We start from the raw sequence: 22,567 nt of genomic DNA, 5'->3' as shown, positions 1-22,567 counted from the left end.
TTCTATATGGTTTTGGATTATGGGGCGCATATGGCAACGGTTTTTGTTGGTTTCGACTTTGGGTTATTTTCTTTTTTATGTATATATTTTTATTTTACTTTGTAATTTTATTGTACTTATTTATGTAATTATTTATTTTACTATCTATGTCCCCCATGACATCATATAAGACCTCTGGGGAACATTCACATGTTTTTTTTCCTTTTTATTACACACTTTTCCACTGTAGCTGGGGCATCCATAGGAGCCTCAGTTACAGGGAAAACCTCACCCTGGAATGACAATGGTCACTAATAGAGCTGATCAGGGTCTATAGGACCTTGCAGCTCTGCTGTGTCAGAGGATCGTGGCGGTCATGTGACCGCTGGCTCGTGTAGTGGCACTTGACTGTCGACTTGTGTAGTGGAAGTTGTACTTTCACTTCTTAGTACATACTGGTAGCTCTTATTGAGTGCTGGGAACTCGGGAAAGGAGAAGGCAGAAGGGGTTAAAAAACACTTCCCCCTTTTCCTTCGGATTATCAGCTGTGACTAACAGCTGACAACCCAACCTGCTTCTGATTAATTGCAAAAGCAGGGGCTTTAACCACCCTGATGAATTTTTACTATCAGCTAGGATTAAAGCCCAGGACCAAACGCTCTGCTTGGTCCCTAACCCTTTCCAATCCAATTTGTATCCTGGTTTTCCTAGGGGGCTTACTTTTTTTCTGCCATTATACAACGGCGTTATATGCTGGCTAAAGCCAGTACTGCATTAGATGACACGTTGGATAGGCTCCGACAGCAGAGAGGCTGTCAATATACAGTAAGAGAACCTCAACGGATATCTTCCAACATCATAGCTGTACAGTCTTAAATCATAATGTCTTCAGAGGTCAGACAGTGGATTGGGAAGGGTTAATGGGTTAAGATAGTACAATTTACATTTTGAGATATTCATAAAGGGGAAGAAGCCACCATAGAAAATACCAAAAAATGGGCCTATTGGCTCTTTACTCTGGGATAGGAGGACTATTTTGTACTTTTTGTCTTTTAATTTCTATCCTTCAAGACCGTTTTTTTTTACCTTTTGTTTCCTGATATAGTAGAGTTTGGTTGGAGTGAAGTGCAAGTTAAAATGTCCCATGTAAATGACATAAAAGGAACAAACATTAGCAGCGTCCGCCTCGTCTCCATGGGGTCTATTGCTTGCTGCATGAAAGGTGTTTATAGAGCCTATACCCTTGTTTAGAATCCCTTTCTTACTTTAAAGTTTGGTTTCCAAGAAGCTTATTTTCTTGCATTAAGCATGTAGGAAGTTTAAAAAAAACTTGTGCATATGACATCGGAAAGCAACTGGTGCTCTGCCATCATTGGTGTCTGCTTAACTTGCTTTGCAAAATTAGGATGCTAAACACCAGATCTAAATAAGTGCCAGTTGACAGCATTTGGAGCTTAGCATTGGCTTTTTATACAGCCCAATTATTGGGCAAGAAACGTGTTATCTTTGGATGCAAATAAGTAACAATACCTCTGCAGCACCACCTATTGGATAGCAGCATTTCTTCAAATCAATGCTTGACCCTCTGTACAGGTCTGTAGAGCAATGATTGGGAATTGAAAACCAAGCCAGAATCCATACACAGACAGCTATTTCGGGGTTTTTGCCCCTCAACAGTGTGCAGTAGGATTCTGGCTTGGCTAGTGAGAGGCCTATGATGAAGGTCAGGAGGAATATCTTTGGCTCTAACATAGTATGCTAGACCGAAAAAAGACAATGTGCATCTAGTTCAACCTGTTTCCACCCCCTCCATTCTCCCATGTTGATCTAGAGGAAGGAAAAAAAAACAATGAGGCAGAAGTCAATTACTCCACCCTTGGGGCAAAAAATCCTTCCCAACTCCATTTAGGCCAGTGTTGGAGGACAGCTTGGAGAATAAACAGTTTCAGTACTATATGGGAGAGCTTATGGCTTTACTAATGATTCTTCAATCTTCTTGCAAAACACATGATCTCCATATTTAGCTTTCTGGTAAAGCCTCACATTGAGGCATCTTGAGCTTTGCTGGTGGTACGTAAATTACCCATGCTATCTCTACACAGAAGTTGGATACCTGAGGGTGCCTGATGATACGTGCTATAACTGATTTTTTTTCTGCGTGAGAAATGCTGATAATGTTTAAGAAACTCATTTACATTCAGGCTAATGAGCTGTAGAGCTGTTTTTCTCTTATAATATACATACAATGCGCTTGGGGGGAAGTGCTCTACCCTCCGATTAAAGAATGCTTGAATACCTTTTAGCATTCTAAAAAGAAATTGTAGTTATTTCAAGATCCTCAATCCATTGTATTGTTATCTAGACATATACTGTACCAGTACACTTAGCTGTGTGTTTGTGTATATGTACATATTATTGATTAACTTCATCAGGTTATTCATATGTAGCGAAAATGTTGCAGATTTTCCATAGCAGAAAATCCGTGGCAAAATGCTCAGCATTTACACTGGTCAGATCCTGGTCAGATCCTGCAGCGGAATCTGACCCTGTGCCCGGCCGGTGACCCCACGTACCTGTTCAGAATCTTCTTAATCTGTACTGTGGACGGTCTGGCCGGCGCACGTGCGCAGAACAGATTTTACGCACCATCACTAGGCGGTATTGGCTGCAGGATTCAGGGGCGGACACCCACTCTGAATTCCGCAATGCAAATCCGCCCATGTGTAGATGGCCTTACACTTCAAAGACCATGTCAAAATTTTGACTCTGACTCATCTGTGCATCCACAGCTGATTTCAACTCCACATAATAATAAACTTTATTTGTATAGCGCCAACATATTCCGCAGCGCTTACATAGACAGGGGGAATACAGAAAGACAAAATACAAAAATTACAGAACCACGGTTTCATAGTAATCAGTTGATGGAAACAATAGGGGTGAGGGTCCTGCTCCAACGAGCTTACATACTACAAGTAATGGGGTGATACAGAAGGTAAAGGGGCTGGAGATGTGCATGGTATGGCGAGGTGGAGAGTGAGGGGTGCTATACACATAGACAATGGTCAGATATTTGGCCGTGTGACGGCAGAAACGGTATGACTGCAGGAGCGGTTTATGATGGCTAGCAGGGACTGCAGTCACTAGGGCAGCGAACATGTTATCAGGCGGAGTACAGAGGGGTTTGTTTTGGGAATGTGGTATGTCTCCCTGAAGAGGTGCGTTTTTAGAGCAGTTCTGCGAGTTCTGGATTGCTCGGGTAGCTTTTGGTAGTGCATAACAGTACATAACAGCACTCCTTTCACCTTCGGATACTGGGTGCTTACTGGCAGCATCATGAGCGCAGTGCACACAGTCAGCCAACAACCGCCGCAGGCCAAGTGATAAGGAAGTGGGGTGCCTGTCACTGAGCGAAAGATGGCGGCGTTCCGTAGTGGTACAGACCTGCAGCTGAATCCAATGCAGAATGCGGTTTTTGATGTGGAAATGTCACGGAAAACCCACAGCATTTCCACTACATGTGAACGTACCCTCACAATACACATTGGTCAGAATATGGAATAGATGTAGAAGAAGATCATTGCCGGTATTGGCACATGCCGGATACCCAACACTCAGAATAAGGTGGTTAGAAATAAGAATTCTTTGTTATTTCATATACACAAACTATGTGTTTCGGACACATACATGATCCCTCTGATAACACACATCCATGATTATAGAGAAGAGCCTGGCAACAAATCCTGCCAAAGGAGTCTGAAACGTAAGTGGCAGTATGAGGAACTGATGGAAACCACCAGCCCTGGCCATAACACCAATATTTTGCCCCCAAATTTTGTCAGAAGTTTGACCCAATTTGGCACATTTTAAGACTCCCCTAAACCACGTCCTTTTCTTAGATACTTTTCAAAACTGTCTAGTGAGGTGCAAAAAGTGCCAACATCAAAAAATCTGCCATACAGCATGCATGCCAGTTTTTGGTGCAAATTGAGTCCAAATTCTGGTGCTTTTAGATTAGTAAATCTCTTCTAGTGTTTCCTTTTAACTTTAAGTTATCTAGTGGGAACATATACTGAAAGAGTTCAGAATTAGATCACTTTATTCAGGCACATCTGTCACTAGTCCACTGGAACATACAAGCCTATTTTCTTACAATGGGCACAAAGGGCCAATTTAGTCAGAAACGAATTAACCTAGCAGTATGGCTTTGGTCTATAAGAAAGGGGGGAATTAGACTAAATGGAAGGAAAACACCTATACTGTAGATTAGAAGAACATGTACAGTCAACAAAGATAGGACTTAGGTTTGTATTGAATCCAAGACCACAATCTGATTTGGTTCAATCTAGCCTCCACGGCAGAGGTGCTCTACAAAAACATCATTAGAATGTAGTATTGTCAGTGTGGGATGTCCGTTTTATGCTAATGCAAATGTAAGAATCTGATAATCATTAAAGTTTTTGCCAGCGTAGCACAATCCTGTATTACAAGCGAAAATAAACTGATCACAGGATGTCCCGCTGCTGAGACCCCTTGCATTTTGCCACAATCTGCAGGAAAACCTGTCAGCAAGTGTTTAGTTCTTCAGCAGCGCCCCCACAGGGGAGGATAAACATTGCAACGTTTCCACTTAAATCATTCTGCTGCCCATCAAATACTAGAAGTGTTGGAGAGAGAATGATCCTCTTTATAGCTGCTCTTCACTCAGCAGTGGATTATAATATGAATTGTTTGTGTTGTTGTCTGGTGCCTATGGTTCCCAGAGGACCCTAGGCCCATTTTGACAATCCGCCACTCTGTTTGCATGTGGTTGAAACACTGCAAACTTTCCGCAGCAGAATTGGCTGCAGAACGTTTGCAACGTATTACAGTAGCAGCAATTTGAATTAGATTTTAGGAAATCCCGTTCAGATATTGCTGAAAAATCTACAGCTTAGGCCGCCTGCACACGGGCGGGTCGGATTCTGCATGCAAAACCTGGCTCTGGCGGTAGCGTTGCCTGCATGTACCTGCTTTATTGTTTACTCATCTGTACTGTGGATTGCCCGCACGGCTCGCTGTTCGACATGCGCAATACAGATTTTATTTTCTTTAAACTCCTGCTAGGCGATGACGTCGGATCTGCGACCTATCCGCAATGTGCGTAATCTGTGCAAAAATTGAACATGCTGCGAATTTTTCTCAGCGAGCGGAAAGATGCGATTGATTTCCGCTCGTGTGGAGGAAAAGCGTTTTTCAATAGCATATTACGGGCAGTATTTGCTGTGGAATCCGGAGGCGGATGCCCGCTGTGGATTCTGCAATGTAAATCCGCCCATGTGCAGGTGGCCCTAAGTTGACCTGCGATGCAAATTTTAAATCCACGGCATTTAAATCTATGCTGTGAATTTTCACTGTGCATTTCACCCCCACAAATGAAAATATGTGGCACAAGTGGATTTTGGTGCAGATTTTGCACTGTAGAAAATGTGCTATATGTGAACATAGTCATATATTTTCCTTGATGGTAATAATACTGCAGGCTCTCCTCCTATTCATCTCAATAGGATTAAACCTGCAGTACCATTGCAGGCCACTGCACAATGTAATGAGCTGTGATAGTTTGTTACTTCTGGCATGATCTTTCCTGTAAAACCCCTCTCAACCATAATTAAACCTACCAGGTAATGTTGACTGTAGACATGGTGTTGCAGGGCAGTGGTTTGGAAGGATGGGGCTCAAGCTTGGAAAACAGCCCAGAGCATATAGTCTAGTTAAAGGGAACCTGTTGTCACATTTGAGCCCCATAAAGTATGTTATGGGGATCAAATGTGAGGGAATGGGGAGTCGAGAGACAGTGTTTGATACTCACAGGGCGACCGGCATGACTCTTTACCTTCGGCTGTGCGCGTGTGCTCTGCCATAGAGATGAATGGAGAGTGTACATAGCCGGCTGAGAAGAGTTATGCTGGGGGCGCACAGCAGCAACTTCGAGGGAAGAAAGCACTGGAGCAGGGCGCCCTGTGAGTATCAAACACAGCTTCCCCTCTCTGCCTCTTGCCGGCAGCTGGCAAAGGGGAGGGGGCAGGACGGGAGCTTAGCCTAGTAGTCGTGCTAAATCTCCTCTCCCTCCGTCCCCAGCCTATGTGAGCTGCCGGCAAGGGGAGGAAGAGGGACTTTCGCAACACGAGCTGCTGCTAAACTCCTTCCCCCTTCCCTTTCCTGGCAGCTCTCATATGGGCTCCCATAGTAGTCTATGGGAACAGCTGGTGTATTTCTGCAAAAGATAGGACAAGATCTTTTCTGGACAGCCGTAAAATCACCAATCTGAATAAATGCTTTGGAATCCAATGCTTCAGATGGTCATGATTTTCAGGCAGCGTTTTATTGCCGTGATAAAACGCTCGTGTGAAAGTAGCCTAAAACTGTATCAACTATTTTTTCCAAAAAACACTGTTTGTGTAGCCACTATATCCACCAAATATGCCCTTTAGGCCCCTCGTCTACGGCTGAGACGGGAGGGGGGGGGGGGGGGGAGAGCTGACAGATCTCAGCTGTGAGCCTGTCTAACAGAAAGGCTCGCCACAGAGAATTGCAGCAATCGCAGCATGCCGTGATTTAAATCCCGCGGGCGAAGAATTGCTATGATTCTCCGTTCGTGGATGCCGGCACTGTGCTTTCCATAGCAGCATTATGGAAAGCTTTGCAGAGCAGGATCCGCAGGCGATAAATCGCCCATGGACTGGCAGCCTTAAACATTAATGTTGATTCATACATTATAATCCATAACATAGATTTTTGTGGATGTAAGGAACATAGGACTAGAGCTTGGAAAACTGAATGTCACTCAGACGAAAGAAATTGTGAAAAGTATGGGTATCTGCCAGCTTTTATTCCATGTCATAGGGAAATTGCTGTCTTGTCATGCCGAAGTAATATTTGTAGTTGAAGAAACAGCTTTGTAAATCTGATACCTTTTTTTTAATATGGCTACAGTAGAGAACATGTGGAGAACACTAAAACACAGCCTATTATGGTTAGTGCTACAAGACTTACAGCACTTTACAAGAGCTAGTTTCATCGAAGGACAAATTTCCCATTACGGAAAGAAGACCGCTGCCCTGGGGGTGCCCTGGAGTTACAGACATCTGGCTTCAAGCTGTAAAGACTAAATGGAAGCATTTAAGACTGTTTTTCACTGCATTGCTCTACTGCTGTGGATAAGCCTGTTCAGAATTGTCTTCTACATTAATGGTGTGACATCATTGTGACCTCCGTCTGCTGGACTGTAGACGCTATCGAATTTTTATGTATGCACCTTTTAATACATACAGCTGAGTAGTTGGTCTTGGGCTTTTTATTTTGCTTTTTGATTTCATAAATGCCCCTACATAACAGTTTAATGTGGTCATAGTGACTTTACGTACAATAAACTAATATTTAGAGGGGTAAAGTGGAAGGCAAAAGGAAGAGGGGCTGACCAAGGGCAAGATGGATGGATGATATCCTCCAGGTGACGGACTGGACCTCGGTGGAGTTGGGGGTGGTGACAGCCGACAGGAAGCTCTGGCATGGGGTGGTCCATGAGGTCACGAAGCGACAGAAGGGACTTAACGAATAAACAACAAAGAGGGTGCCCCGTGCGGATTCCGCAAATCAAACACGTCCATGGACATTGGGCCTAACACCAACGTCAGCGGTTATATTATTGCAGGATCGACGACAGATGCATTTTAAAGAGAATCATCTGTGTACAATGGGCTTGGTTTGCATAATACAAAATAGAGTCCAAGGACGTGGTACAAAAATGGTAGAGGGTTTCAAGAACAAAACTTGTTCGGTTACAAATGAACTTTTCAATTTATGAGCCAAATGGGTTACAAGAATAAAACAAACGGTACTTACCCTCCTCAGCCCTGGCGATCCAGTGCTGTAGCACCGCCTTACTCTGGGTCTTTGATGATAGCAAAAGTCAGATGACCACTGCCTGCCAATCAGAGGCTGCAGTGTCACTGTTCCAAACTCCTGGCAAACTCCTAGCACGTGAGTACTGATGCTAGGAAAATAGGCGATGGTGTGGCAGACTATTCTTGTCAGGCCACCTGAATTCTACTGTCGACAGAGACTTGAGGAATTACGGGGCTGGGTCACCAAGGCTAATTACCCCTTTATTTTTTTGTTGTAAACTATATGACTTATATTTTAAACAGTTATTTGTAACCGGACAACCCCTTTAAGCCCTCTGCTTTTTTATTGGACAAAAATTGCACGGCATTTAGCACTATTTCACCTGGGATTTTAGTGAAGCCAGACAGAGCCAATTCTAGTCAATGGGTCCATCCAACACAGCCAGTTCCATCATAGGACAGATCTGGACCTGGCAGTGGTTCAAGTTTCCTGCTCCCATGCTGGAATAGGGAAATGGAATCCATGAGTGTAGATGTGAACTGAGCCTTCATGTAGATTTAGGGTCTTTTTCTAGGACTTTTATATTCATAGCCTATCCTTAGGATGGGCCATCAATTTTAGATCAGTGGGAGTTTGACTCTCAGCCGTCCACTGATCAGCTGATTGAAGTGGCCACTGCGCTGTAGCAAGCACCATATCCTCTTCACTATTTATCGGGCATAGCTCAGTACATTTTGTAGTGGTTGTGCCTAGTATTGCAACTCAGTCCTATACACTTGAATGGGACTGAACTACAACGACCGCTTCAAAATGTACAGAGCTGTGAATGGTTAAACAGTGAAGAGGATGTGATGCTTGCTGGAGCAGTTTACGGTGCTGCCACCATTTTAAGCAGCTGATCAATAAGGGGAGGTTTCATTATTTCGACCCTCATCAATCTGCATTTGATGGCTTATCATCAATATCAAAGACCAGGAAAGTCCCTTTGAACATGGATATTGTTACATCCACCTGGCGCACTAAAGCGCCACCCCTCCGTGTGGAACGCAAGATTGTGTCCATTTAAAACCACAAACACCCACAAAGTGTTACAATGACCAATTGCACCTCTCCAAGCAATGATAGAAGAACTTCTGTCCCTTACTAATCAGGGTAATCGTCCTAATAAGGTCGGCCCCAATGTCTTCATCTGGGACCTAGCTTTTCCTGATTTAGGAACCTGGAGAGATGTACAAAGCACAAATAGGACACTACACTGTTCCCACACACTGAATACAGGACAGGACTGCACATAGAGCACATGTCTGGCCACTTGCACAGACATATCACACGTCGCTGTTCACACCAACACACATGGTTGTGCATACAACATATAACAGGAACCCCATCCAGAGCTTACATGCATACAGATGGTAAACCATAGCCAGTCCAAATGTTCTCACAGCAGGGGAATAGAACGTCATCCACCGGGCTGACATAGGGAACAGTGTCAGGCATCACCCATCTGACACATACATAGGGCATCAGATGTCTAGAGGCCACACCTGCCCAGGGATAGGGAGAAACCTATGGGACGCCTGCACCTTTGTGGTCACCGTACCACACAATGCATGCACCCCAGAACGCAAGGAGGGGAGGGCAGCAGGTGCCCAGACCGTCTTCAGGGAAGAAGAGAGACACACTTCAGACAGGCAAGCAAACTCCAGCTCTGAGTGGGATTAACAGTGATACATGGAAGCACTAAAATGACCATGAAGCTCTCACAAGAGTTTGCTGGTATTTATCTGCTGCAGATGAGGGGGATTGGCTGGTGGAGAATTCCACACACAGCCAGCTCAATTAACCCCTACCTGTGAAGGTGTGCACAAGGAAACCTGTAGAACCACAGGTCCCAGATGCACAACCTTAACGGATATGTTGTGTTGCTAAAAACTGAAATTTGACTATAAATCCCAGATGTATAGAAAATTCAGCTGCACATAGAATAGATCACACATCAAAGTATATCTGTCAGCATGACATCTATAGTATCTCAGCAAACTTTGTACTGAGTAGTCTACCTGTATATTAAATATACATATATAATTGTTAAACATACACCCCAAAGCCTGCACATCAAGCTCTATTTTGTCGCTTCACAACAGAAAGCACAACTTCCGCCAATTCTCTCAGAATTAATGATTTTGCAATTGCAGCCTCTGCCGCTCGGATGAAACTGTTTTCTCACTGTTGTTTCCAGATACGGAAATGAAAGGATTACTTCACGGGATTGTAATCCAAATGTCAATGCTACAGCTCATTAGAAGATCCAAGGTTTGCTACAGCATAGAGAACACTGCATTAGGGAATGTCCCGCTTCTGTCTGTTGCTGATGTCAAACCTTTTGCATTTTTAGAAGGTCCCCTGAACCCAATACATACACTACCGTTCAAAAGTTTGGGGTCACATTGAAATGTCCTTATTTTTGAAGGAAAAGCACTGTACTTTTCAATGAAGATAACTTTAAACTAGTCCTAACTTTAAACAAATGCACTCTATACATTGCTAATGTGGTAAATGACTATTCTAGCTGCAAATGTCTGGTTTTTTGTGCAATATCTACAAAGGTGTATAGAGGCCCATTTCCAGCAACTATCACTCCAGTGTTCTAATGGTACAATGTGTTTGCTCATTGGCTCAGAAGGCTAATTGATGATTAGAAAACCCTTGTGCAATCATGTTCACACATCTGAAAACAGTCTAGCTCGTTACAGAAGCTACAAAACTGACCTTCCTGTGAGCAGATTGAGTTTCTGGAGCATCACATTTGTGGGGTCAATTAAACGCTCAAAATGGCCAGAAAAAGAGAACTTTCATCTGAAACTCAACAGTCTATTCTTGTTCTTAGAAATGAAGGCTATTCCATGCGAGAAATTGCTAAGAAATTGAAGATTTCCTACAACGGTGTGTACTACTCCCTTCAGAGGACAGCACAAACAGGCTCTAACCAGAGTAGAAAAAGAAGCGGGAGGCCGCGTTGCACAACTAAGCAAGAAGATAAGCACATTAGAGTCTCTAGTTTGAGAAACAGACGCCTCACAGGTACCCAACTGGCATCTTCATTAAATAGTACCCGCAAAACACCAGTGTCAACATCTACAGTGAAGAGGCGGCTGCGGGATTTGGGGCTTCAGGGCAGAGTGGCAAAGAAAAAGCCATATCTGAGACTGGCCAATAAAAGAAAAAGATTAAGATGGGCAAAAGAACACAGACATTGGACAGAGGAAGACTGGAAAAAAGTGTTGTGGACGGATGAATCCAAGTTTGAGGTGTTTGGATCACAAAGAAGAACGTTTGTGAGACGCAGAACAAATGAAAAGATGCTGGAAGAATGCCTGACGCCATCTGTTAAGCATGGTGGAGGTAATGTGATGGTCTGGGGTTGCTTTGGTGCTGGTAAGGTGGGAGATTTGTACAGGGTAAAAGGGATTCTGAATAAGGAAGGCTATCACTCCATTTTGCAACGCCATGCCATACCCAGTGGACAGCGCTTGATTGGAACCAATTTCATCCTACAACAGGACAATGACCCTAAACACACCTCCAAATTGTGCAAGAACTATTTACAGCAGAAGCAGGCAGCTGGTATTCTATCGGTAATGGAGTGGCCAGTGCAGTCACCAGATCTGAACCCCATTGAGCTGTTGTGGGAGCAGCTTGACCGTATGGTACGCCAGAAGTGCCCATCCAACCAATCCAACTTGTGGGAGATGCTTCTAGAAGCGTGGGGTGCAATTTCTCAAGCTTACCTCAACAAATTAACAGCTAGAATGTCAAAGGTGTGCAATGCTGTAATTGCTGCAAAAGGAGGATTCTTTGACGAAAGCAAAGTTTGATGTAAAAACAATGTTATTTCAAATACAAATCATTATTTCTAACCTTGTCAATGTCTTGACTCTATTTTCTATTCATTTCACAACGCATGGTGGTGAATAAGTGTGACTTTTCATGGAAAACACAAAATTGTTTGGGTGACCCCAAACTTTTGAACGGTAGTGTAGGTTGTCTTATTTTTATGCACAACTGCAAAAGTGAAAGGAGATAGCAGAGGTAATTGCTGAACCACTTGCTGTAATTTTAAAAAATCCTGGCAAACAGGTCAGGTCCTATAAGATTTAAGGAGGACAAATGTTGTCCCAGCATGTATCTCATGTCATCTTTATTGAAAAAAATGTTCAAATATGGGATCACAAAGGCTACTGTTAAATGGATTCACAACTGGCTTGATGATCATACTCAAAGAGTGGTCATAAAAAATTCAGAGTCCTACATCTGGATAAGAAAACAAAAACACGTACAAAATGGGAGGAAAATGGCTAGGCAACAGCACCAGTGAAAAAGACTTATACTAATAGTAGTAGATCACAGACTGAACATGAGTCAACAGTGTGATGCATCTGCAAAAAGGCAAACACACTTCTGGGATGTATTAAGAGAAGGCTGGAGTCTAGATCACGTGAGGTAATTATCCCTCTTCCTTGGTCAGACTTCATCTGGAATACTGTGTCAAATTCTGTGCACCCCAATTTAAAAAAGACATAGGTAAACTGGAGCAAGTTCAGAGAAGAGTTACCAGGATGGTGAGTGGTCTGCAAACCATATCCTATGAGGCAGGGGTCCCCAACTCCAGTCCTCAGGGACCACCAACAGGTCATATTTCAGGATATCCTATGGTAAGAACACCTGTGGCAATGTCTTAGGCACTAACGATAATTACATCATCTGTGCAACACTAAGGAAATCCTGAAAACATGACTTGTTGGCGGTCCCTGAGGACTGGAGTTGAGGAACACTGCTATGAGGGATGGTTAAAGGATCTGGGAATGTTTACCCTATAAAAAAGAAGGGTGAGAGGAGACCTAATAGCTACAAATATCTGAAAGGCTGTCACTGTGCAGAGGGATCAGCTCTGTTTTTAGTTGAACAAGTCAATACTAGAAACCATGGAATGAAACTGAAATCATGGAGATTCAGATTAGATATTAGGATAAACTTTTTTGATAGTGAGGGTGATCAATGAGTGAAACAGGTTGCCATGGGAGGTGGTGAGTTCTCCTTCAATGGAAGTCTTCAAAAAGAAGCTGGACAAATATCTACATAGTAACATAGTAACATAGTATGTAAGGCCGAATGAAGACATTGTCCATCTAGTCCAGCCTGTCTATCCTACTGTGTTGATCCAGAGGAAGGCAAAAAACCCCAAGGCCAGAAGTCAATTAGCCCTTTTGGGGAAAAAATTCCTTCCCGACTCCCTAATGGCAATCAGACTGTTCCCTGGATCAACCCCTAATAGTTCCTACCTGCCTATATTCCAGGATTGCACTTAACCTAATATTTATATCCTGTAATATCCTTCTTCTCCAGAAAGACATCAAGTCCCCTTTTAAACTCCTCTATGGATTTTGCCATCACCACTTCCTCCGGTAGAGAGTTCCACAGTCTAACTGCTCTTACAGTAAAGAACCCCTTTCTGTGTTGGTGATGAAACCTACTTTCCTCTAATCGTAGCGGATGTCCTCTTGTTACCGTCGAGGTCCTGGGTGTAAACAGATCGCGGGAGAGATCCATGTGTTGTCCCCTCATGTACTTATACATGGTTATTTGGTCGCCTCTTAACCTTCTTTTTTCTAGAGTAAATAGTCCCAATTTGGATAGCCTCTCTGGGTATTCCAGTCCCGTCATTCCATGTATTAGTTTAGTCGCTCTTCTTTGAACCCCCTCAAGCACTGTGACATCTTTCCTGAGCACCGGTGTCCAGAATTGTACGCAGTATTCCATGTGAGGTCTGACAAGTGCCTTATATAGTGGGAGGATGATGTTCTCGTCCTTCGCCCCTATTCCTCTTTTGATGCACCCCAAGACTTTATTTGCCTTTGCAGCGGCTGACTGGCATTGGTTACTCCAGTTTAGTCTATTATCCACTAATACCCCCAGATCCTTTTCCATATCACTTTTCCCTAGTGGTACCCCATTAAGTGAATATTCGTGACATCCGTTCCTCTTGCCCATGTGCATAGTCTTACATTTTTCAACATTGAACTTCATTTGCCATTTTTCTGCCCAAGCCCCCAGCTTATCCAGGTCCGTTTGTAGCCACATATTGTCCTCCGTTGCATTAATTACATTGTATAATTTTGTGTCATCTGCAAATATTGATATTTTGCTGTGCAGCCCCTCTATCAAGTCATTAATAAATATGTTGAACAGAGTGGGGCCTAATACTGAACCCTGTGGCACCCCGCTAGCGACTGTGGTCCAATCAGAGTACGAACCATTTATTACCACCCTCTGCTTTCTATCGTTGAGCCAATTTTTTACCCACTTACACACGTTTTCGCCCAGTCCGAGCTGCCTCATTTTGTATATTAGCCTATTATGTGGCACGGTGTCAAAGGCTTTAGAGAAGTCCAGATATACAAGATCAATAGATTCTCCCTGGTCCAGCTTAGAGCTTACTTCATCGTAGAAACTGATCAGATTTGTCTGACATGAGCGACCCTTCATGAATCCATGCTGGTGAGGAGTTATTCCCTTAATCTCCTTGAGGTACTCATTGATGGCGTCTCTCAGAATCCCCTCGAAAATTTTTCCCGTTACTGAAGTGAGACTTACTGGCCTGTAGTTACCAGGCTCACTTTTACTCCCTTTTTTGTAGATTGGTACCACGTTGGCAATGCGCCAGTCCAATGGTACTACTCCAGTCTTGATAGTGTCTAGAAATATAAGGTATAGCGGCCTAGCTATCTCGTCACTTAGTTCCTTTAGTATCCTTGGGTGTAATCCATCTGGGCCCGGTGATTTATCAATTTTAGTTTTCTTTAGACGCTTCCGCACCTCCTCCTGCGTTAGGTATGTGATATTTTGTTTTTTGTTTTTTTTTTTTTTTTTTTTGTGAGGGGTTTGTTTTATTCCTCTGCTCCTCGTGTGGCATTTCCTTTTCTTTGGTGAACACACTTGAGAAGAAACTGTTTATTAGATTTGCTTTCCCTTCGTCATCATCAATGATTTCTCCTGCATTGTTTTTTAAAGGGCCAGGATTATTTAGTGATTCTGCACTAAGCAGGGGGTTGGATTCAATGACCCTGGAGGTCCCTCACAGCTCCTTGAATCTATTCGTAACTAAACTAATTCTGCAAATTCAGAAGACTACTAAGTTCGAGTAAGGAAATTTCCTCCTGTTCAAAGGAAGTGCGATGGATACTGCCGCAGAGAATGATATTTAATGGCAGTGTATATTGTGCTATTGAAAAGCCTTTTCACCACTGAGCTTTCCCAATCAGACATGTTGATGGCCTTATGTAAATATTGGATGCACACATACTAAACATGCCAGATCTGTACATTGTGTGGAATACCGAAGGCCAGCTGCATGCCAACAGGTCGGATTCTGCATGCGAGAGCCCGCAGCAGAATCCAACTTTGTGCCCAACTGGTGTCCTTGCGTACCTATAATTTTCTGTACTGCAGATGGTCCAGCCGGCTCGCCGTCAGACATGCGCAGTACAGATTTTTTTAAATTTTGTTCCCTGTGCTGCCGCTCGGTGAGGATCCGGAATCCGCAACCTTTCCGCAATGTCAATTGCGGAAGGGCTGCAGGTCGGACCGCTACCTTTGATTTCAATGGAAGCCGTCCGTGCAGAATCCACACAAAAATAGAGCATGCTGACATTTTTTTTCTCCGGTCGCGGAAATCGCAATTTGAATCTGCAAGTGTGCAGGAAAAAGTGCTTTTACGTAGCACGTAACAAATGACATTTACTTCACATCTGCGGTTCGTATGACGACCGCAGATTCCGCAATACAAATCCGCTTGTGTGCAGAAGCTGTGCAGCTATACTGGATTATTCTCAGCAGTATATGGACTCTGCATGCAGGAAGGAGATCGTTTTTAAATCCAGGACAACCCTTTTAATAGCACATTCAGTGAAGGTCAATTGTTTGCCATATTATGTATATTTGGATGCTTCACATATATTATGTGACATCCAATTTTTCTCACAGATGCACAAATTGGGTCATTTGAGAGTATTGCTCATTGTTGTGGGATTTTTTGTGATTTGCACCTGGGGTGCACTGAATGGTGTCTCTGGAGTGTGCATTACCATGAGCAGTTTAGGCACAGTATATATAGGGACCATGCTCATCTCTAGTATAGTATAGTTTTTAGGGCTGCTATTAAAAATATATGAGGGTTGCACAGGGACAATGGTTTCTTTTTTTAAGGTCATTGTCAGGGATGGACTATGGAAAGACTTAGAGAAAGCAAGCTTTAGGGCTCCTGTCCATGGGTGACCGTACATTGCGTTACTCGCGACGATAATCCGACCACTGGTAACGCAGTGCACGCTTTCCATAGCGTTGCTATGGAAAGCGCAGCCCCCTGTCCACGAGTGGAGAATCATAGCGATTCTCCGCTCGCGGGACTCAAATCGATTCTCCACGGTAAGTCTGTCAGATAGGCTCACCACTGAGACCTCTCAGCGCTCCCCCCTCGTCCCCTGCGGCGGAATATCGCTGGCGATATTCCATCACGGCTGTGGACAGGGGGCTTTAGGGTTAGGCTGTTCCAAAAATGTAAAAATATAGACTCCCCTTCATACACCTTGCCAACCCCTCTAATTAACACGGGCATGTGTTTACAGTCAATGATAATAAAATTCCGTAGACCAAATTATGTAAAGATAAAAACATTACGAATTCAGAACAGAAGTATCCGCTACAATGTTGATGCGTGGATTTAATCTTGAAGCCTGATCAAAAAAAGGTTAGGAATCATTGAAACTTCTAAGAAGAAACTTGGAAACACCTTTTCTTTCTTTTCTTCGGCATTAGTTTTAGTGCAGATATATGCAGAGTCAAAGGTTTATCTGTGGATCATTGCAGTTGTACGTATTGCAGGATTTTTTATTCAAAAGGTTAGAGTTGAGGTTTGAAGAGTATCAAACGAGAAGACGGCTTCAGAGGCGCGGAATGATGAGAGGGAAAGGTTTGATGTGTCACAGTTGAGATAAAAGGTTCAGGAACCAAGAATCTTCGCGCGGCACCTTAGAGACACGCTGAAGTTGTATACAGGGGCTAACTACTATAGTAAGTATGTATACATAATAGAGCTTGTTATGCTTCTAATCAGCTCTATTTCGATATTGCAATTTGTCATGGAATTTCAGACGTAAGGGAACCTGTCATATTGAACATCATATCTGCAGGTAGTATTTTATAAAGCAGGAGGAGCTGCGCGCGGATCTATATATAGTTTTATGGAAAACAAATCAGTATAACTTGTGTTTCATCGATCTAAACATGCTTATTCTGGTCTTAGGAGTCCAGTGGGCGGTCCCATCGGTGATTGACAGTCTTGACTGTATGAGTGTGCAGTGCACCCAAAGAGAGCTGTCAATCACCGATTAGGACCGCTCAGTGGATTTTAGAGACCAGAATGAGCAGAAGTTTAGCTCAATAAATGACAATTTATGTTCCAAAGATTTTATTTACTTTTGTAGAGAAATTACAGTCCGAATCAAAGTATATGACATTGAATTAAATAGTGGACATTAACAGAAGAACATTTTACAGTCCTTTATAACATTAGTGGATTTGTTGCCTTCTTCCTCCATAGCAAATGTTTCACTTTCCTGTATATGTATATATAAAAATAAACAATAAACATTTTGCCACTTTCCTATGCTGTGCCCTTTCAAATACTAAATCACTCCAAAAACATACCAAAAATGTATTACATTAGATAAGAAAGCTAAAAAAATGAAGATGAATAGAATAGAAAAAGTGGGAAGTTTAGAGGAGGAAGGGGGTACCCTGGAATTGTAGACCTTTCTCATTTATAGGGGTTTCTTCAAATAAATGACAATACTAGATCTTTACCCATAAAGCTAATATATCAGTCTGTTCAGCTCCTCCTGCTCTATTACTTGCAGCATTCAGATGAGATCGCATTTTCAACACATCAGGTTCCCTTTAAAGAGGGTATTAATGAATTATAAGATAAAAATAATTTTTTCCCCTAGTAACATTGCCAGTCCTACCCCCCTGGGGCTGTGTCAGGGATTGCATTGTAGCCACTTTCAAGTGAATGGGACTAAGGTACAATAGTACACTAAGCCCATGAACCACAGAGAGGTGCTGTTTCCATTGAATAAGCAGACCCTCACTTCTAATCCTGGCCTTTTAATGCAAATTTAAACCCCTTTTTCCGATTTATATATTATTGTAATAATAATCTTTATTTACATAGTGCCAACATAATCCTCAGCACTTTACAAATCAGTGGGATCATGAATGGACAAAATCATGCCTGGAAAAAAAACCCTGAGAGATTCGAAAGCTTGCTAGAACATCATGTATTTTTGTTAGCCATTAAAAGGTATCATAAACTCTTTCCATAAAAATAAGACACTGTCTTATATCATTTTTATGCCCCAAAAGAGGCACAGTGTCTTATTTTCGGGGGTGTCTTATACTCACCTAGTTGACGGAGTCCCGGCGCCTCGCGCTAGCCTCTGACGCTGCGGCAGGCTGCCGTGTCCTCCACGCTGACAGCATTCTCTTCCTGGTAACTAACGGCTTTGAAAACCCCACCTCCAGCAAGCGAGTGCTGTGATTGGATCATGAGTGCCGCTGGCTCAGTCAATCACAGTCGGTGCTCAATGAACGAATAACAGCCATTCAGTGAATGATATCATTCACTGAATAGCTATGAAAAATGGAGCACCGTCTCTTGCTTGCTGAAGGCGGGGTATTCAGAGCCCCGTTATCAGGAAGAGAATGCTGTCAGTGCGGAGACCAGCGCGAGGGACGCAGACGCTGCCGGCTAGGTGAGTATTGCTGTTTTTTAATCTAGTGTAGCTAGGGCTAATTTTCGGGGGAGTAGGGGTGCTAATATTTCAAGGCCGCCTCCCCCCATCCAAAAATCAGGGTAAGGTTTATTATCGGGTAGGTCTTATTTTTGGGGAAGCACGGTATCTAAAAGATTACTTGGTTTCTCTTGCTGAGAACAATCACATTTTGGACCAAATCAGACATTACATACAGTAGTAAACAAATAGCAATTCAAACTGTAGGGGTGAGGGTCCTGCTTGCAAGGGCTTACAATCTATGAGTGTGCTGGGACCATATAAGACCATATAAATAAAGATATTTTAGGTGGTCGCCAAAAATCTAGCCCTGCAAAGCAAAGGGATTTGTACTGTATCATAAAGCACAAAATCTTTTAAAATGGAAAAAAGTTCCTCAATTGTATTCTGCAGTGGATAGGGTGGAGGCATCAGAAAAATGAGTGGTACAGGGTGGGGGCATTGGTGTAGAAGAGAAAGGGGAGTATGGCTACAGCATTCAGGATATATTGGAGAGGATAGATAGGTATTCTGCATAGAAAATTTGAGTAACTATTCTACATTAAAATAAAAATAAATACATTTTATAATTTGAGTAGCCCCCAACTTATTCCGCAGCGCTTTCAGATATTTTATTTATTACCCCCACCAGGCTGGGTACTCATTTTACCGACCTCGGAAGGATGGAAGGCTGAGTCAACCTTGAGCCGGCTACCTGAACCTTCAGGTCGTGAGCGAGAGTTTAGGACTGCATTTATACTGCCTTAAAGGGGTTGTCCCGCGCCGAAACGTTTTATTTTTTTTTTTTTAACCCCCCCCCCCCCCCCCCCCCCGTTCGGCGCGAGACAACCCCGATGCAGGGGTTAAAAAAACAAACCGCTCAGCGCTTACCTGAATCCTGGCGGTCCGGCGTCTTCATACTTACCTGCTGAAGATGGCCGCCGGGGTCTGCTCCCTCCGTGGACCGCAGCTCTTCTGTGCGGTCCATTGCCGATTCCAGCCTCCTGATTGGCTGGAATCGGCACGTGACGGGGCGGAGCTACACGGAGCCGGCATTCTGCACGAGCGGCTCCATTGAAGAGAGCAGAAGACCCGGACTGCGCAAGCGCGGCTAATTTGGCCATCGGAGGGCGAAAATTAGTCGGCTCCATGGGAACGAGGACGCCAGCAACGGAGCAGGTAAGTATAAAACTTTTTATAACTTCTGTATGGCTCATAATTAATGCACAATGTACATTACAAAGTGCATTAATATGGCCATACAGAAGTGTATAGACCCACTTGCTGCCGCGGGACAACCCCTTTAACACGCTGCACCACACGAGGCTCTACTATCTTGTTCTGATGTCTTGTATTTGCCTATATTATAGCCCAAGGTTTCATATTCTCGAAGTTGTTGTTGGAAACTGTCAACAAACTAACTGACGGGGACGCCCCTAACAGCTTAGTGAAGAGTTATTTGCAAATCACTATGCAGTACTATTTGTAAGGACTTCATGCGCTGTGTAGCCAGCAGTGAATGATGTTAGATTTCAGCTCTGAATAATGTTTTATGAATGCAAATCTGGGTTATAATAAATAATTGGCAGAAAATTAGTAATATAATTTCTCTGTAATTCACAGTGGGGACCACAATACTTATGTACAACACATCTCTTTTAAATAGCATTTCCTAGTTAGTAAACTAATTATTTGCGCCTCGTTGGCTTTGAGTTGCTCTTTGCATACAACTCCAGCAATGCAATGGTTAAATTAGCAGCTCTTACATTGCACATGACAGTGGAAGTGTGTGGCAATGTCAACTTTTACCTTGGACTTGGTAGCACTAGATTTACTACTGTAATTGCTCTATTCATTCAATAGTATTGAAATACCCGTGAGCTGCATATAGCTGCGGGGGATCCGCGTTCTAAAGTACAACCTAATTAATGAACCTGTGTGCACTCAGGAGCACATTGCTTCTTCTGCTCCGCTTCCTCCCATACAGATCAGATCTCTTACTCCAGCTCTCTTTCCTACTTCCTGCCGTTGACTTTGCCCATTGTATCTTCTACAAACAAGGCACGAGACGGGCATTTCCTCTCATCGTCACATTGCATTATTATTCTATACTGGATTCTCCTGAGGGTCATTGATAAAGAATATAGCAGCACCTGCTTTATCAATATACAGCTTGTTGTATGATCCACCACACATGGCTTATTGAGAACTAGGCGGGCTGATGATAAAGAAAAAATGGCAGTGAAAAAATATATGTAAATAGAAAAAAAACAACAACCTTTGCCTTTTTCTCTTAACAAAAATTTTTAAAAAATTGTCATGTAAACTTCATGTTCTTCCTTCTTCCCGCCTGACTACCTTCCTATTACCCAGCACCAGCAATTACGTTCCCAGCTGAAAGCATCATAGTGATTGGCACCGTGTTACCTTTTTACACTGCTGAAAGAACAGCCATGAATCTTACCGCCTATGCCCATCACTGTAATGGTAACCGACAAGGGTGTAGTCAAAAAGCCTGATCCAGTGTTATACCTCAATATATGCTGAAATAACAATAGTGTACTTAAATGGGATAGATGTGCAACACAATGGTATGGCACAACATGGGTTTCACTGTTGTGTTGTGGTTGTGAAAATCGCCCATGTGAATAAGTTCTTAGGATGGCTAAAAAACATTACATATATGTTGCATGTAAGTTACATGCAGATTTCTCCGTGATTGCTATGAAATCTGTCTGTTGTGGCACGCTGCATTGTTGAGGTATTCTCCCTCCAATCACACATTTGATATGTAGCAGTAGGTTCTCCATAGGAGTCTTAAGGTTCTATTCAGACACTATACTACAATGTGGTGCAACACATTAAAGAGGTCTTGTGACGTCCATTGACAAGTGGGAGTGTCCGGATACCCATACCCCTGCTGATACTATTACTGCTTTTTTCAGTTTTCCCCGGTTATTTTTGGACCCTGATACCAGACCACTGTAACGTAGATGGCCTCCACTAACCAGAGTCAAGGACTAATATGACATTTTGAAATTGCCTAGTTAACATTGAACTAGTTTTGGGCTCCCAACATAATGGGAGACATTTTAGCTGAACGAGGGATGACTTAAAATTAAAACTGCAACAGATTTAGTAGGGATGCAGATGTAAAGGTGTACACCCTATGCCCTTTGTCACAGGACGGGACGGGTCCTATTTAAATGTACAGTTGCAGCAAAGCTTAACGCAACGCTGATAACTTGCTGACCAAGTTACCTTAACCCCTTCTTGCTGCAGCCCTTTTTCATTTTCTAGTTTTCTTACCCACTTTCCAAAAAAACATGACTCATTTTTACTTTACTGGAGAAATGGAAAAAGAATGCAACTCGACAATTTTTGCTAGGCTTTTACTTCTGCAGCCCTGAAAGTGTAGTAAGAATGACATGTTATCTTTATTCTATGGATTAGTATGATTGCAGCGATAACACATTTATAAAGTTTATTTTTTTATGTAGTCCGACTTAAAATAGTCAAATACATTTTAAAAAATTGCTTTCATTCGCCATCGTTTGACTCCCATAGGTTTTTAATTTCTTGTCAATCAGGTTGCGTGAAAGATGCATTTTTTGCATGGTGACATGTAGTTTTTATTAATACTATATTGAGGTACATACGAATTTTGGATCGCTTTTTATTCAGTTTTTGTTCTTGGGTACAGGGTGACCAAAAAACACGCAGCTCTGGCATTGGCCGCCTGCACACGAGCGGAAATCCCACCGCGGGATTTCCCGCGGGATTTCCGACGCTGAAAGTTTGCATAGGAGTGCATT

This window comes from Eleutherodactylus coqui, chromosome 13 (assembly GCF_035609145.1).
Source record: "Eleutherodactylus coqui strain aEleCoq1 chromosome 13, aEleCoq1.hap1, whole genome shotgun sequence".
Lineage (NCBI taxonomy): Eukaryota > Metazoa > Chordata > Amphibia > Anura > Eleutherodactylidae > Eleutherodactylus > Eleutherodactylus coqui.
This window is presented reverse-complemented; position numbering follows the sequence as displayed.